The sequence below is a fragment of the Cherax quadricarinatus genome, chromosome 92 (assembly GCF_038502225.1).
Source record: "Cherax quadricarinatus isolate ZL_2023a chromosome 92, ASM3850222v1, whole genome shotgun sequence".
Taxonomy (NCBI): Eukaryota; Metazoa; Arthropoda; class Malacostraca; order Decapoda; family Parastacidae; genus Cherax; species Cherax quadricarinatus.
The window spans coordinates 14,005,652-14,021,213 of record NC_091383.1 but is presented as its reverse complement, the minus strand read 5'-3'; the positions used below and the strand labels follow the sequence as shown (position 1 = coordinate 14,021,213).

At 43.1% G+C, this 15,562-nt stretch overlaps 1 pseudogene; it reads left to right on the top strand.

The window, feature by feature from the left end:
- Positions 1–15,562, top strand: part of LOC138855398 (cytochrome c oxidase subunit 1-like) — a 53,137-nt pseudogene that overhangs the window by 19,308 nt on the left and 18,267 nt on the right.

Genomic DNA, 15,562 nt, shown 5'->3' with positions numbered 1-15,562 from the left:
TTTAATTGAAGCAGGGATCGAGCCCTCTGGTTTATTTACAGTTTGAGCGGAGCAGGAATTGAACCCTCCGTTTTCTTTAATACCCGTTTCATTTCCCCTGGTAGTTTAAGTTATTCTTACAAGTATGGATGAATACCAGTTTTGGATGAACGCTGGAAGTAAGTTAGGAATAACAGGGAAAAATTTAGAATCTTTCATTAGTGCTAAGATCCAGGAAAGACTTGAAAGAGAGAATTGAGAGAGAAGAAAGACAGTTAGAAAGGGAAAGAGAAGAGAAAAAGGAGAGAGAGAGAATCGAAAGAGAAGAGAAAAAGGAGAGAGAGAGAATTGAAAGAAGACAAAAAGGAGCGTGATAGACTTGGTCGTGAGGACAGAGCTAAGATACGTGAGGAACAGGTTAAATAAAGGGAACTTGAAAGAGCAAAGGACAGAGAATATGAGTTAAGAGAGAGAGAAAAGGATCGCGAGCTCGAACAAACTCGCCTTGAATTAGAGAATAAGAAGTTAACTTTCTCACAACAGCAATTAGATGGAGTAATGGAACAACTTGCAGCTAGTGCACATATTCCAACACCTAATTTACCTCCCTTCACAGAGGGGGAAGACATAACTTCATACATTATCAGGTTTGAAAATGCCGCTACCCTCTGTGAATGGCCTGCTGACACCTGGGCTACCAGGTTAGGAATGTTATTTTCTGGTACAGCCTTGAATATCTATGCAACTTTGTCACAGGATATCATATGTAATTATAACCTACTAAAGAAGGCAATCCTTAAAGCATATAAAAAAACCACTAATTCTTACAGGAAAGATTTCCGGTATGCCACCTTACAGCCTGGCCAGAACTTTCAGCAGTTACAGGTAACACTCTCTCGTTTGTTCGACTTTTGGATAGAGAGTTCAGGAATTGATCACAGTTATGAATCTCTTAGAGACTTCATGGTTGCTGACCAGTTCCTGACAGCTCTTCCCCACCGGATACGAACATTCATCAGAGAACATAACCTGATTAAAGCTGAGGAAGTTGCTGAGGCTGCTGACCTGTATGCTGAGGCTCACAATTCCTATAAAGACCTAAAGGGCAAGGGTTCATCAGACCTTAAGAAATCAAAGCCTCTAGTGGAAAGTAAAATGACTTCTTTTATTCTTGTTTGTCATTTGAGTGGTGTTAAGGGACATAAACATCCAGATTGTCCTTCTAAGAAGGTCCAAAAAGTTGGAAGATGTTTTAAAGACTGTAATGACCAAGCACCCTTCTGTTCAGGAACAGTTAATGGACTTAATGTATCTACCATTTTACGAAACACTGGATGCACATGTATAGTCATTTCTGATAAGCTGTTTCCTAACCTTAAAGACACTCATTCCTCTGCTATACTTTCAGACTACTTGGGCCGTACAGACACTTTTCCTACCATCCGTTGTTACATTAGGTCTAAATGGTTCACAGGTTGGTCTGAAGCCGTACTAGCTCCCATCACTTCTTGCTCCGTACTAATAGGTAATGTAAAAGGTGCCCTTCTTCCTTCTGAGGTTGACCTTTCATCACCAAAGATGGATATAAGTGTTTCAGATCCTCTTCCTGTAGAGTCAGAGAAGCCCCTCGAAAGTTCAGATGAGACAATGTCTCGCGAGATTCATGTGGGATTAAAAACCAGTGATGATACTCTCGAAAGCGAGGAAGTAGGATCACCGGTTCACTTGTTAGATGAAAGTGAAGGTATCACCTCCGATACCATAAATGTCTTGACTAGGGCTCAGACCAAAGCCCAGGCTTCTCCTACTGTCCATCCTTTGATTTTCCCTGACTTTAAGCCTTTAGATATATCGAAGGACCCCTTTGTCAATTTACAACGTAATTGCCCTTCTCTTCAGAATTGCCATAATGCTGCTAAACAAAATCAAGTGATCCAAAGGAAAAACTTTTCATATAAATTTGAATATATAAAAGGTATCTTGTACAAGTCAGTATTCAAATTAAATTCAGATGAGATAGACTATTCCATCTTAGTTGTTCCAAGTCAATGCAGAGAGACTGTTCTTAAAATGGCTCATGACCTGCCAGTGGCCGGACATTTCTCGCATCGTAAAACTTTAAATAAAATTAGGGAAAACTAATTTTGGCCTAAAATGTCCTCAGATGTCACTAACTATTGTAGATCGTGTAAAGTTTGCCAACTGTCATCCTCCCGAGGTACCAGGCGAGTACCTATGGTCAAAATGCCTATCTTTACGGTACCGTTTGAAAGAGTAGCTGTTGACATCGTTGGTCCTTTATCTCCACTATCATCTGGGGGACATTGATATATATTAACATTAGTTGATTATGCTTCGAGTTTCCCTGAAGCCGTTCCCTTAAAGACCATAACTACTACAGAGGTGGCTGAAGCCCTTTTGTCCATCTTCTCCAGAGTGGGCATCCCTAGAGAAATTTTGTCTGACCGTGGGACACAATTCACATCTGACTTAATGCAACATCTATACCAACTTCTGGGAGTGAAGCCTCTCTTCACCACACCCTATCATCCCAGCTGTAATGGGAGGATTGAGCGCCAGCATTCGATTCTCAAGTCCATTTTAAGGAAACTTTGCTCCCTTAAACCTAAGGAGTGGCATCGTTACCTACCCTGTGCTTTGTTTGCCATGAGGGAAGTTCCCAGTGACTATTTGGGGTTTTCACCTTTTGAACTTCTCTATGGTAGACAGGCCAGAGGCCCATTGTCCATCCTTTATGACTTATGGACTAATGAGGAGGTAAATGCTGAGGTTCAGTCTTCTTACCAGTTTCTCCTTGACCTTAGATCCAAACTTGAGGAGACCTCTGACTTAGTTTCGAAAAACCTAAGCTTGTCAATGGACCAGTACAAAACCTATTTTGACTCCAAAAGTCAGAGGAGAAGTTTTAAAGTAGGAGATGAAGTTCTGGTACTTTTGCCGATTAAGTCAAATAAATTATTAGTAGCATGGAAAGGTCCGTATAAGGTATTAAAAATTTGTGGGAAAGTTGACTACCTCATAGAAGTCAAGGGGAAACCTAAGCTTTATCATATCAACATCCTTAAGAAATATTACCGAAGAAATTCAGTTAACTGCCTTAACAACTTTGACTTAGTTTTTCCACACGAACTTGATAAGACAACTGAAGAATGTAAGGTGTGCGTAATTGACACCTCTAACTTAGACTATGATGAAGAACTACATGACTTGGTGACTCTTGACCACTCGGATGCAACCAACATTAATATTAATGAATCTTTGGATGACCATAAGAGACATGAACTACTTCAATGTGTGAGTAACTTTTCAGACGTCTTTACTGATATTCCAGGTGTTACCTCCACGGTAGTCCATAAGATTGACTTATTGACGGACAATCCCATCAAACGGAAATTATACCCCGTTCCAGTTCACCTTAGGGATGCATTTAACCGAGAGGTAGACAAATTATTAAAACTAAAGATCATTGAACCTTCAGTATCTTCATATTGTTCACCAGTAGTCATGGTTAAGAAGGAGGATAATTCATATAGACTTGCTATTGACTTCAGAGGCCTTAATGCTATAACTCAGTGGGATGCTGAGCCTATGCCCTTAATAGATAGTGATCTACACAAATTTTATGACTCTTCCTTCTTTTCAGAGATTGATATTGCACAGGCATATCATAAAGTAATGTTAGATCCTTCTTCTAAGCAGTACACCGCTTTTCCCTCACACCAAGGACTGATGCAGTATAGAACTATGCCCTTCGGTTTGGTAACTGCCTGTGCTACCTACGTGAGACTGATGAGAAAGGTCTTGGGTAATATGCCAAATGTTTCAGTTTATTTTGATAACATTTACGTAATGACATCCACATGGGGCGAACATATCCAAACATTAACATCAGTTTTGCGTAGGTTACGCTCACATGGCCTCACTGCCAAGCCGAAGAAATGCTTCCTTGGGTATAACAAGATTAGATATCTTGGACTGATACTTTTTAATAACTCTCTGCAGCCTCTCCCCAGTAAGATTAAAGCTTTATTAGAATTTAAATTCCCCAAAACCAAGAAGCTCATGCGTAGCTTTCTTGGTTCTGTAAATTTTTATGCACGGTTTATCCCGAATCTTGCTGATCTTACAGGCATCTTATCGGACTTCCTTAAAAAGTCTGTGAAGGAACCTCTTGAACTTTCCGACGTAGCTCGGGAAAAGTTTAAAGAGATTAATTAAAAATATCTTTTCGAAAGACCCTATACTTAAGATTCCAGATATTAATAAAACATTTTGTTTGAGAACTGATGCCTCCAATACTGGCTTAGGTGCGGTGTTACTACAATACCATGATGGTACTCCCTTCCCTGTATGCTTCCTAAGCCGGAAACTCCTTCCCGCAGAAACAAAATACTCCACAATAGAAAAGGAATGTTTAGCCCTTGTGTGGGGTATCTCCAAACTTAAATTTTATTTGCTGGGAAAAGAATTCATTTTAGAAACTGACCACAAACCTTTGATATACCTAGAAACTTTTAAGGGAACCAACAGTCGCCTCTTGAGGTGGACATTGGCACTCCAGGCTTTTAAGTTCCATATTGTGTATATCAATGGTTCATCCAATTATTTCTCTGACTGGTTAAGTCGTGACAGTCAGTAGATTTGTTGCCTTACGCGACTTCCACATGTTAGAACTTTTTCCTCGCCTATTCTTCTTATACTCCTTGACTATAAGTCTTGGTGTGGGGGAGTGTGAGGGGAAAAGTTCAATAGATAGGAGTAGAGACAGTAGAACCATGTACAGAAGATATAATCAGTAACCTAGGAGTAAACAATATCTTCTGTACATGGTTTCATTGCCGGCTACTGGATGGCGTTAAGGTAGGTCTTAATCTCATTTTGTAAGTCACAGCTCATTGCCGTACTTTTAGGGTCCCGCCTTTTCTCCCCCTCCCTGAAAGTGATAATTTGACTGCCGGCTGCTTGTTAAGGTAGGGTTAGTCTAGCTCCCGCTATCCCTTCCCCTCCCTCTTCCCCCCCCCGGAAGGTGACGTGTGGGGCTCTGGTCAAACAGTAAATCACTAGACTCACAGCTCCCAACTCTACTGTAAGTACATGCCTGCCTTGTATTCTAGTGGATTTATTGGTTGAAAGCTTCACTTTTGATCAATAATAAACTTAGTCTTTTCAGCCTTGCTCTATGTTGACTGTTGTAATAATCACCACATCCTTTAAGTATCATACTTGCCATGGAGAGTGATTATTTAAGCATTGGGTAACCTGTCTATCTTTCCAGCTTGGATGTCAGAGAGGGTCACCTGGCAATCAACGAGCAGAAATGATGGAGAAGGACTAACGTCCAGAGACTTCGCCAATTTGATCTCACTACCTGTGCACCTGTATGAAATTGCAGGACGTAACTCCACAGCATTGCAGCGGTAAAGAACCTGCTTTCCTGTCATCGGAATATTATACTCACTGGTATACTGTGAAGAACTAGCCAGTGGATGGTCACCAACACCTGCGAACCACCCCCTCCCCACATCAGCAAAGGCTACGATTTCAACAAGCAGTGTCACCAACACCAGACACCCAATTAAATTAGCGTTGAATTCAGTTATCATTTATATTTTTCATTTTTCATTTTCTTTAATGTAGGATTAATATTTCATATTTAAGTGTTTTACATTTTATATTTTCTATATAATAAAGTGTTTGTTTGTCTGTTATTATTTCTTTTTCTATTCACTAATTTTCCTGAGGAGGAGCCAGCCTGGGTAATACTGACTGAAGTTGTTACAGGGCTGAGTAAGCCTTCACAGTCAAGCACTTCAAGAAATTAGAGAAAGTGCAAAGGTTTGCAACAAGACTAGTCCCAGAGCTACGGGGATTGTCCTACGAAGAAAGGTTGAGGGAAATCTGCCTGACGACACTGGAGGACAGGAGGGTCAGGGAAGACATGATAACGACATATAAAATACTGTGCGGAATAGACAAGGTGGACAAAGACCGGATGTTCCAGAGAAGGGACACAGACACAAGAGGTTACAATTGGAAGTTGAAGACTCAGATGAATCAAAGGGATGTTAGGAAGTATTTCTTCAGTCATAGAGTAGTCAGGCCGTGGAATAGCCTAGAAAGTGACGTAGTGGTGGTGGGAACCATACATAGTTTTAAGGCGAGGTATGATAGAGCTAATGGGGCAGGGAGAGAGAGGACATAGTAGCAATCAGCGAAGAGGTGGGGCCAGGAGCTGTGACTCGACCCCTGCAACCACAAATAGGTGAGTACAAATAGGTGAGCACACACACACACACACACACACACACACACACACACACACACACACACACACACACACACACACACACACACACACACACACATGGTAATGCATTATTTACAGCTAGCAAAGTCAGGGTATTTCTCCAGAATGGTCTGTAATATACCACTGTGGATAAAATACTTTGCCATTTCTTGAACATTTCTGAGTGAGTTGTTTCTAAATTCATTAATTTGATCACAGTCCAGTACATAATGACGCAAGGTGTGACAATAGTCCATCTGGCAACGTTTACATTTCGTTTGGTCTACATCTGGTGGTGGTGATTTAACCTGCCATAGATACTTGTAACCCAGCCGGAGCCGGGCAGTAGTGACATCCAAGAGTCTGCTTATCTTGTTGGATGCACCATAGACATGTGGCTCCTCCTGCATGATAGAATGATGATAGATGCACTGACTTGTGTCAATCTCCCTAAGTCTTAAGTCAATAAAGTTCATTTGAAGTTCTTTTCTTATTATTGTCCTCAAACTGCTAACTGACAACCCAAGATTGTAATTTACCCCCTCTTTGAAAGCATACAGCTTAGCCAATTTATCAGTTTTATCATGCATCTGAAGACCAATGTGAGATGGAATCCAGAGCATGTGCACTCTGACTCCACTGTCCACAATCTTACCATACCTATGTCTGGCTTCTGACAAAAGCATGCCACAATTTATATTTAATGAGTTGAGAGCATTTATGGATGACAGAGAATCAGTTACAATTAAAGTGTCAATCTTAGATACATGGATGCATTTGAGTGCAAGGAGTATGGCAAACAGTTCTGTTTGAAGGGAAGAGGCCCAGTTATTGATGCGTGCTCCAATTTCTTTACGAGAGCCATCACTGTGTGACAACAGCAGAACTACCAGCTGCACCAGTGGACTGGTGAACAGAACCATCAACGTAAATAATTTGTGAAAGTGTTCTGTGTGACTTAAGTTATCAATACAGCTTAAGGCATCATGTTTGGCTTCAAGACGAAGCTTTGGTTGTGATTTAAGAAGAGTTTTGGGGGGAAATCACTTACTACTGTGCAATCTACATCTACAGGGCCTTAAACTCTAATATCAACCTTGACCTAAAACGCTTTCTTGATAGTTGTGACAGAACCCACAGGCATAACACCAGACACAAACATCTCTACGACATTCCCCGTGTCCGACTAAACCTTTACAAAAATTCAATGTATGTCAAAGGCCTTAAAACCTGGAATACCCTACCTGAGAACTCTAGAACTACAGACACATTTATCACCTTCAAAACTACCATTAGAAAACATCTTATCTCCCTGATACACCCAGTCAACTAACTACACGAATACCACCTGGTGGTTCACAATTACACTCACTCACTCATTTGACCATAAACAGAAATATTAATCTCAATCTTAAAATAATGAATCCTGTGATACTCCAATACTGAAACTATGTACTGTGCCAAAACAAAAGCATTCACATTGCTAAACTCACAAACTAGTATTTAGTCACTTAGCCATAATACCAACTTACCTCATAATTTGTAATATTTTACAATTAAGAATAAAACTAAGTCTGCCCGAAATGCCTAGCCATGCTAAGCATTCTAGTGGTACACTCTGTAATCACAATTTTACTACATGTAAACCACACAATAACCAAATTTCTGTAAACTCAGCATTGTAATCCTTATAGAGAATAAACTTTGAATTGAATTTGAATAAAACACCTCAATTACTGGGAGCGCTTGAGGTTCCTGAACCTGTATTCCCTGGAATGCAGGCGGGAGAGATACATGATTATATACACCTGGAAAATCCTAGAGGGACTAGTACCGAACTTGCACACGAAAATCACTCACTACGAAAGCAAAAGACTTGGCAGACGATGCAACATCCCCCCAATGAAAAGCAGGGGTGTCACTAGCACGTTAAGAGACCATACAATAAGTGTCAGGGGCCCGAGACTGTTCAACTACCTCCCAGCAAACATAAGTGGGATTACCAACAGACCCCTGGCAGTCTTCAAGCACGCACTGGACAAGCACCTAAAGTCGGTTCCTGACCAGCCGGGCTGTGGCTCGTACGTTGGCTTGCGAGCCAGCAGTAGCAGCCTGGTTGATCAGGCTCTGATCCACCAGGAGTCCTGGTCACAGACCGGGCCGCGAGGGCGTTGACCCCCGAAACACACTCCAGGTAAACTCGAGGTCTCTTTGCTTATTACTCACAATGTATCTACAGCTATTCAAGTAAAGTCCGCCCATTGAGTGCTACCACATTTCCTGTGACAAAGGAAGCAGAAGCCACTTTCCATACTCTCAAACAGGACATTGAAAACTCAGTAGTTCAAGCCACTGATGAGTCCCTACCATTCGAATTGGAAATGGATGCATCTGACATTGCCATTGCTGCAGTCTTATCTCAGGCAGGACGACCAGTAGCCTTCTTTTCGAGAGCTTTTCAAGGATCAGAGAAGTGTTATGCTGCTGTACAAAAGGAAGCCCAGGCCATCATAGAGGCAGTTCGCCACTGGAGGCATTATTTAACTGGTAGACATTTCACCATAAGGACTGACCAATGATCCATGATGTATATGTTCGTCAAGAAGCACAAAAGTAGGATAAAGAATGACAAGATATTACGCTGGAGGATGGAACTATCGTGTTATGACTTTGATATTCTGTACCACTCTGGAGCAGCATGTCATGATTTGCAATCACTCTCAGCGCTCCACAAGGCTTTGTGTCACCCAGGAGTTATGCGCCTGTACAATTTTGTCAAATCAAAGAACATGCCCTACTCAGTGGAAGATGTGTGGCAAGTGATCAGAGCATGCAGAGTATGTGCAGAGTGCAACCCGAACTTTCATCAGCCAGAGAAGACTCGTCTCATAAAATCGACCCAGCCTTTCGAGAGACTGAATATAGATTTCAAAGGATCTCTACCAATCATAAATCAGAATAGATATTTCCTTAACATAGTAGATGAATATTCAAGGTTTCCCTTTGTGTTCCCCTGTGCAAATATGACTGCTTCAACTGTTATTAGTTGTCTTTCACAGTTGTTCTCTATTTTTGGTATACCAGCTTATATCCATACAGACAGGGGATCCTCGTTCATGAGTAACGAACTTCAGGAGCTTTTGGCTAGCAAAGGTATTGCCTGCAGCAGAACAACAAGCTACAACCCTCAAGGCAATGCTCAAGTGGAGCGGTTCAATGGTACTATATGGAAGGCAGTTACAATGACATTGAAGTAGTGCAATCTACCTGTTCAACACTGGCAAACTGTCCTACCTGATGCTCTTCACTCTATTAGATCATTGCTGTGCACAACTACTAATGCAACCCCTCATGAAAGACTCCTCAACTATTCACGTCATTTCTCTACAGGAGCCTCCGTGCTCCTGGACCAGTTCTCCTGAAGAGTCACCGTAGGATGAACAAGACGGATCCTTTAGTGGAAGAGGTAGAGCTCCTGCAAGCTAATCCATATTACGACCACATTCGCTACCATTATTATTATAATCAAAAAAGAAGCGCTAAGCCACAAGGGCTATACAGTGCTGCAGGGAAGGGAAGGAAGCGAGGGTATTGGATGGCAGAAGGGAGGAGGGATGATCAGTAGGTTACAGAAAACAGCGGGGCAGGGGATAGTACAGGGGTAGAGGGTAGCAAGAGATTGAAGTAGAAAGGGCTGAAGGTATCAGAATTTGTGAAGTAAGTCAGTTGTTGTCAAAAAGTCAATGAGAGAGTCTGGATGAAAGGTGGGTCCATCAGCGAGAAGGGAAGGTAAAGAGAGAGCAGCGGAGCGAAGACGACGACGGAGGTAAATTCTGCGTGCTCGTTGATAAAGTGGGCAGTCCAACAGAATGTGGCTGACTGATAATGGAGCTTGGCAATTCTCACAGAGAGGAGCAGGGCGCCTCTCCATGAGATATCCATGAGTAAGACGAGTATGGCCAATGCGAAGACGGGAGAGAGTAGTCTCCCAACCTCGACACTGGTGATAAGAAGATGGCCAGTAACCTATACTCGGTTTAATAGATTGAAGTTTGTTGCCGAGCATAGTAGACCAACGTTGTTGCCAACGGGTGTGAAGGTGGGAAGATATTGCAGCAAAATAGTCCGTAAATGGAATACCTCTATATGAAACTGGTAGGTCATGTACTGCTGACCGCGCAGCAGTGTCTGCCTGTTCATTGCCCTGTACGTCAACATGACCAGGGACCCAGCAAAAAACAATATCTTTATGCTTGGTAAAGATGCGGCGTAGCCAAAGTTGGATACGGAGGACTAAGGGGTGAGGTGTATCAAATTTTTGTATAGCCTGTAAAGCACTAAGGGAGTCTGAGACAACCACAAATGATGGCACAGGCATAGATGCAATACGGATAAGTGCTGTAAGGATGGCATACAATTCAGCAGTAAAAATACTAGCCGAAGATAGTAAATGCCCTTGTACAATGCTGTCCGGAAACACTGCTGCGAATCCTACGCCGTCAGAAGACTTAGAGCCATCTGTGTACACAGCAATGGCATGAGAATGAGAGTGAAAGTGGTCAAGAAAAAGAGAGCGGGAAGCGACCGTAGACAGTTGGGCTTTCGAGCAAGGGAGGGAGAAAGAACAGACTCGAACAGCTGGAACTTCCCAGGGGGGTAGGGAAAAGTGAGATGCTACATGTACATAGAAAGGTGGTAATTGAAGAGAAGACAAGAGCGAATGAAGGCGAAGAGAGAAGGGACGGAGTAAACAGGGGCGGCGAACAAATAAAGAATGTCTACTAATATCAGTGACCATTCTATAAATGGAAGGATTGCGGAGATCATGAGAGCGTACATAGTAGCAAAGGCAATGGGCATCACGGCGATCGGATAAGGATGGAACGTTCGCTTCTGCATAGAGGCTCTCGACAGGGGAAGAGCGAAAAGCACCAAGGCATAAACGTAATCCTTGGTGATGAATGGGGTTAAGGCTAGAGAGAGTAGCAGGAGATGCCGCTGAATAGATCTGGTCACCATAATCAAGTTTCGATAAAATAAGGGTGGAATGTAGGCGAAGGAGGGTTCGACGATCAGCTCCCCATGAAAGATGAGCAAGGGTTTTAAGAAGGTTCAGCCGGCTGTGACAAGTTGCCTTCAGAGAGGTAATGTGAGGTTTCCAGGATAACCTACGATCAAAGAGGAGGCCCAGAAACTTGACTGTATCACGTTCAGGGATACGGGAGCCATAGAGGTACAAAGGATGATCGGAGATGACAGAGCGTCTAGTGAAAGTAATTTGGTGGGTTTTAGTGCTGGAAAATTTAAACCCACGTGTGGTGGCCCAATTGGAAACACGGTCGACTGCATGTTGGAGAGAAACTGTAATGAGGTGACAGTCAGCGCCTGCACAGGCAATAGCGAAGTCATCAACATAGAGTGATGACCAAATATTTGATGGAAGACTAGAGGCCAAATCATTAATAGCAAGGAGAAAAAGTGTTGTGCTCAGAACACATCCCTGGGGGACACCTTCAGCTTGGATAAAGTCCGGGGAGAGCACATTATTAACCCAAACACGGAAATGCCTGTCAGTTAAAAAGTTCTTAAGGAAGGATGGTAGATTGCCTCGAAGGCCTAAGGAGTGGGCTTGGGCTAAAATATTATACCTCCAAGTTGTGTCATATGCCTTCTCAAGGTCAAAAAATATGGCAATAACTGAGTGGTTATTCGCAAAGGCATTACGAACATACGTATCCAAGCGTAGTAAGGGGTCTATGGTAGAACGTCCCTTACGAAAGCCATATTGACGAGTGGAGAGACTGTTGTGTGTCTCTAAATACCACACTAAACGTCTATTTACTAGGCGTTCCATTACTTTGCAAACTGCACTGGTAAGAGCAATGGGACGATAGTGGGAGGTTTCATGTCCCGTAGTGCCTGGTTTGCGGAAAGGGAGAACAATGGCGGATTTCCGCAGCTGTAGAAGAACTCCTTGTGACCAAATAAGATTGTAAAGGCGTAATAGGACTGCAAGGGCTGACTGATGTAAATGTTGTAGCATACGAATATGAATGTCGTCGGGCCCAGCTGCCGATGATCGGCAAGCTGAGAGTGTTGCCTCCAGTTCTTGAAGTGTAAAAGGCACATTATACTGTTCTTCTCTGAGAGAAGAAAAGTCCAAGGGTGCTAACTCTCTGGCAGACTTTGAGGAAAGAAATGAGGGGCATAGATGGAGTCCCTGAGAAATACGGACCAGATGATTGCCAATTTCATTGGCAACATCTAGTGGGTTTGCTATATCAACACCGGCAACCCGCAGAACAGGAGCCGGGTCAGGAGAATATTTACCACTCAGTTTTCGTACTTTTTTCCAGACTGCACTCATAGAGGAAGCAGAGGTGATGGTGGAGACATAATCTCGCCAGCAAGTGCGTTTAGCATCACGGATGACACGGCGAGCGATCGCACGCTTCTGCTTAAAATCAAGAAGTCTCTCTGTGGTTCTATTGTACCGGTACCTGCCCCATGCAGCGCGTTTCAAACGTACTGCACGAGCACAAGCAGGAGACCACCAAGGCACGCATTTCTGAGAATGCCTGCCCGAAGTTTGGGGTATAGAATGAGAAGCTGCGGTTAAAACGGAGGACGAGAAGAGGTGTAAAAGCTCATCGATGGAGGACGAAGAAGGAACCTCTCTAAAAACAGTTAGGTGTGAGTAAAGGTTCCAATTTGCCTGATCAAATTGCCAGCGTGGGATGCGAAGAGGTGGTGAATATGAAGGGGAAGTAAGAATGATTGGGAAATGATCGCTGTCATGTAAGTCCGGGAGAACAGACCAAGTGAAGTCTAATGCGGTGGAGGAAGAGCAGACTGAGAGATCGATGCAAGAGAGAGTATGAGTCCGAGGATCAAAATGGGTGTGAGTACCTGTATTTAAAACATGGAGGGGGTGGGTGGCAAGAAAAGCCTCTAACTGAATTCCACGGGAATCACAGTGAGACCCCCCCCAGAGGAAATGGTGGGCATTAAAATCACCAAGTAACAGAATCGGTGGCGGTAATGACGAAACAAGAAAGGCAATATCCGGAATAGATAATGCCCGAGAAGGAGAGAGATATAAAGAACAGAGCGTATACCACCTATGCAAGTGGATACGGGCTGCTGTGTAATGCAGCGAAGTATGAACAAATAGCTGATGGTACGGAATATCAGTGCATAGAAGAAGGGCACTTTCATTAAAGGTCCCATCAGGAAAAGGATCTGAAGAATACAATAAATTATAGCCTGAGATGGGAGAGATAACAGCAGAGTGTAATTTTGGTTCCTGTAAGCAAACACCAACAGGGGAAAACTGGGAGAGTAACATCTGAAGCTCACCCCGATTACCCCTGAGGCCGCGTATATTCCACTGTAAATAGGCCATGATTGGCAATGATAAAGATACCTGAAATCCGCAGGTAAGGGTTCCTACGGACTAGAGGGGTTAGAAAAGTCCACATGCGGAGGCAGTGGAAAACGTTCAAGCAGCGAAGGAATGGTGCGCTGTGAAGAAAGGAGTTGCGCAGATGGAGGAGAGGAGAGAGAAGGAACAGAGGGTGGATCAGTGTCCATTGATGGTTTGGTCTCTGCAATATATTCAGAGATTGCTTCAAGTGTTTCGGAATTCAGAGACGTCGTATGGGAGACAATATTGGAAATGGTAGGGCGAGGATGAGTAAAGATTGGAACTGTATTAGACTGTACCAAAGTAGGGGGGGGGCGAAAGGGTGGAGGGAACTGGAGAAGCGTGGAAGGGAACAGAAGAGGCAGAAACCTGGGAGGTTGCAGAAGAGGAAGAAACCTGGGAGGGAACAGGGGAGGAAGGTACAGTACGAGGAGGAGGGTGAACCTCTACACTTGTAACAGAGCCAGTGAGAGGGGGAGAACCAGGTACAGAGACAGGGAAGGTAAAATGAGGAGGTGGAAGATGGGTAGGAGGTGTTAACGGACCTTTTTTTGACTTTTGAGAAGTAGAGGGACGATTGGGAGGAGGTGTCATACGAGATCTCGTCGCTACTGAGGCTTGTGAGAGAGAACACAAAGAAGCGAGATCAGACTGAGGCATTGAAGTAGGAACGTCTGAGCCGAGGACAGCAAAAGAATTAGATACGGGAGTGACTATGGGAGAGGTAACCACAGAGGTGGATGCAGAAGATTGGATACCAGAAGTGGGGGGACGTTTTGAAACATGGGAATAAGAAACACGTGGGAGTCTCCCTTGGAGGCGGAGATGAGAAACTGCCATGGCATAAGGGAGACCTTCTGCCTCTTTGAGGTAACGGATTTCCTGCTCATTTAAGTAGACTTGACAATGGCGAGAGTACGAAGGGTGAGCCTCATGACAATTAAGGCAAGAGGGAGGTCGATTGCAAGACGTATTAGAATGGTCATCGGCACCACAGACTGGGCATTCGGCGATAGATCTGCAATATTTCACTGGCAGGAAGGACATGGCCAAATCGCCAGCAATTTCTACACTGTTGTGGTGTAGGGATCACCTTTCGGACTTGTAACCGATGTCCTGCTATATAAACTGAGGATGGGAGTTCTCGGCTGTCAAAAGTTAAACGAGCCACATTCAAATTCAAATTCAAATTCAAAGTTTATTCTCTATAAGGATTACAATGCTGAGTTTACAGAAATTTGGTTATTGTTTGGTTTACATGTAGTAAAATTGTGATTACAGAGTGTACCACTAGAACGCTTAGCATGGCTAGGCATTTCGGGCATACTTAGTTTTATTCTTAATTGTAAAATATTACAAATTATGAGGTAAGTTGGTATTATGGCTAAGTGACTAAATACTAGTTTGTGAGTTTAGCAATGTGAATGCTTTTGTTTTGGCACAGTACATAGTTTCAGTATTGGAGTATCACAGGATTCATTATTTTAAGACTGAGATTAATATTTCTGTTTATGGTCAAATGAGTGAGTGAGTGTAAGTGTGAACCACCAGGTGGTATTCGTGTAGTTAGTTGACGGGGTGTATCAGGGAGATAAGATGTTTTCTAATGGTAGTTTTGAAGGTGATGAATGTGTCTGCAGTTCTAGAGTTCTCAGGTAGGGTATTCCAGATTTTAGGGCCTTTGACATACATTGAATTTTTGTAAAGGTTTAGTCGGACACGGGGAATGTCGTAGAGATGTTTGTTTCTGGTGTTATGCCTGTGGGTTCTGTCACAACTATCAAGAAAGCGTTTTAGGTCAAGGTTGATATTAGAGTTTAAGGCCCTGTAGATGTAGATTGCACAGTAGT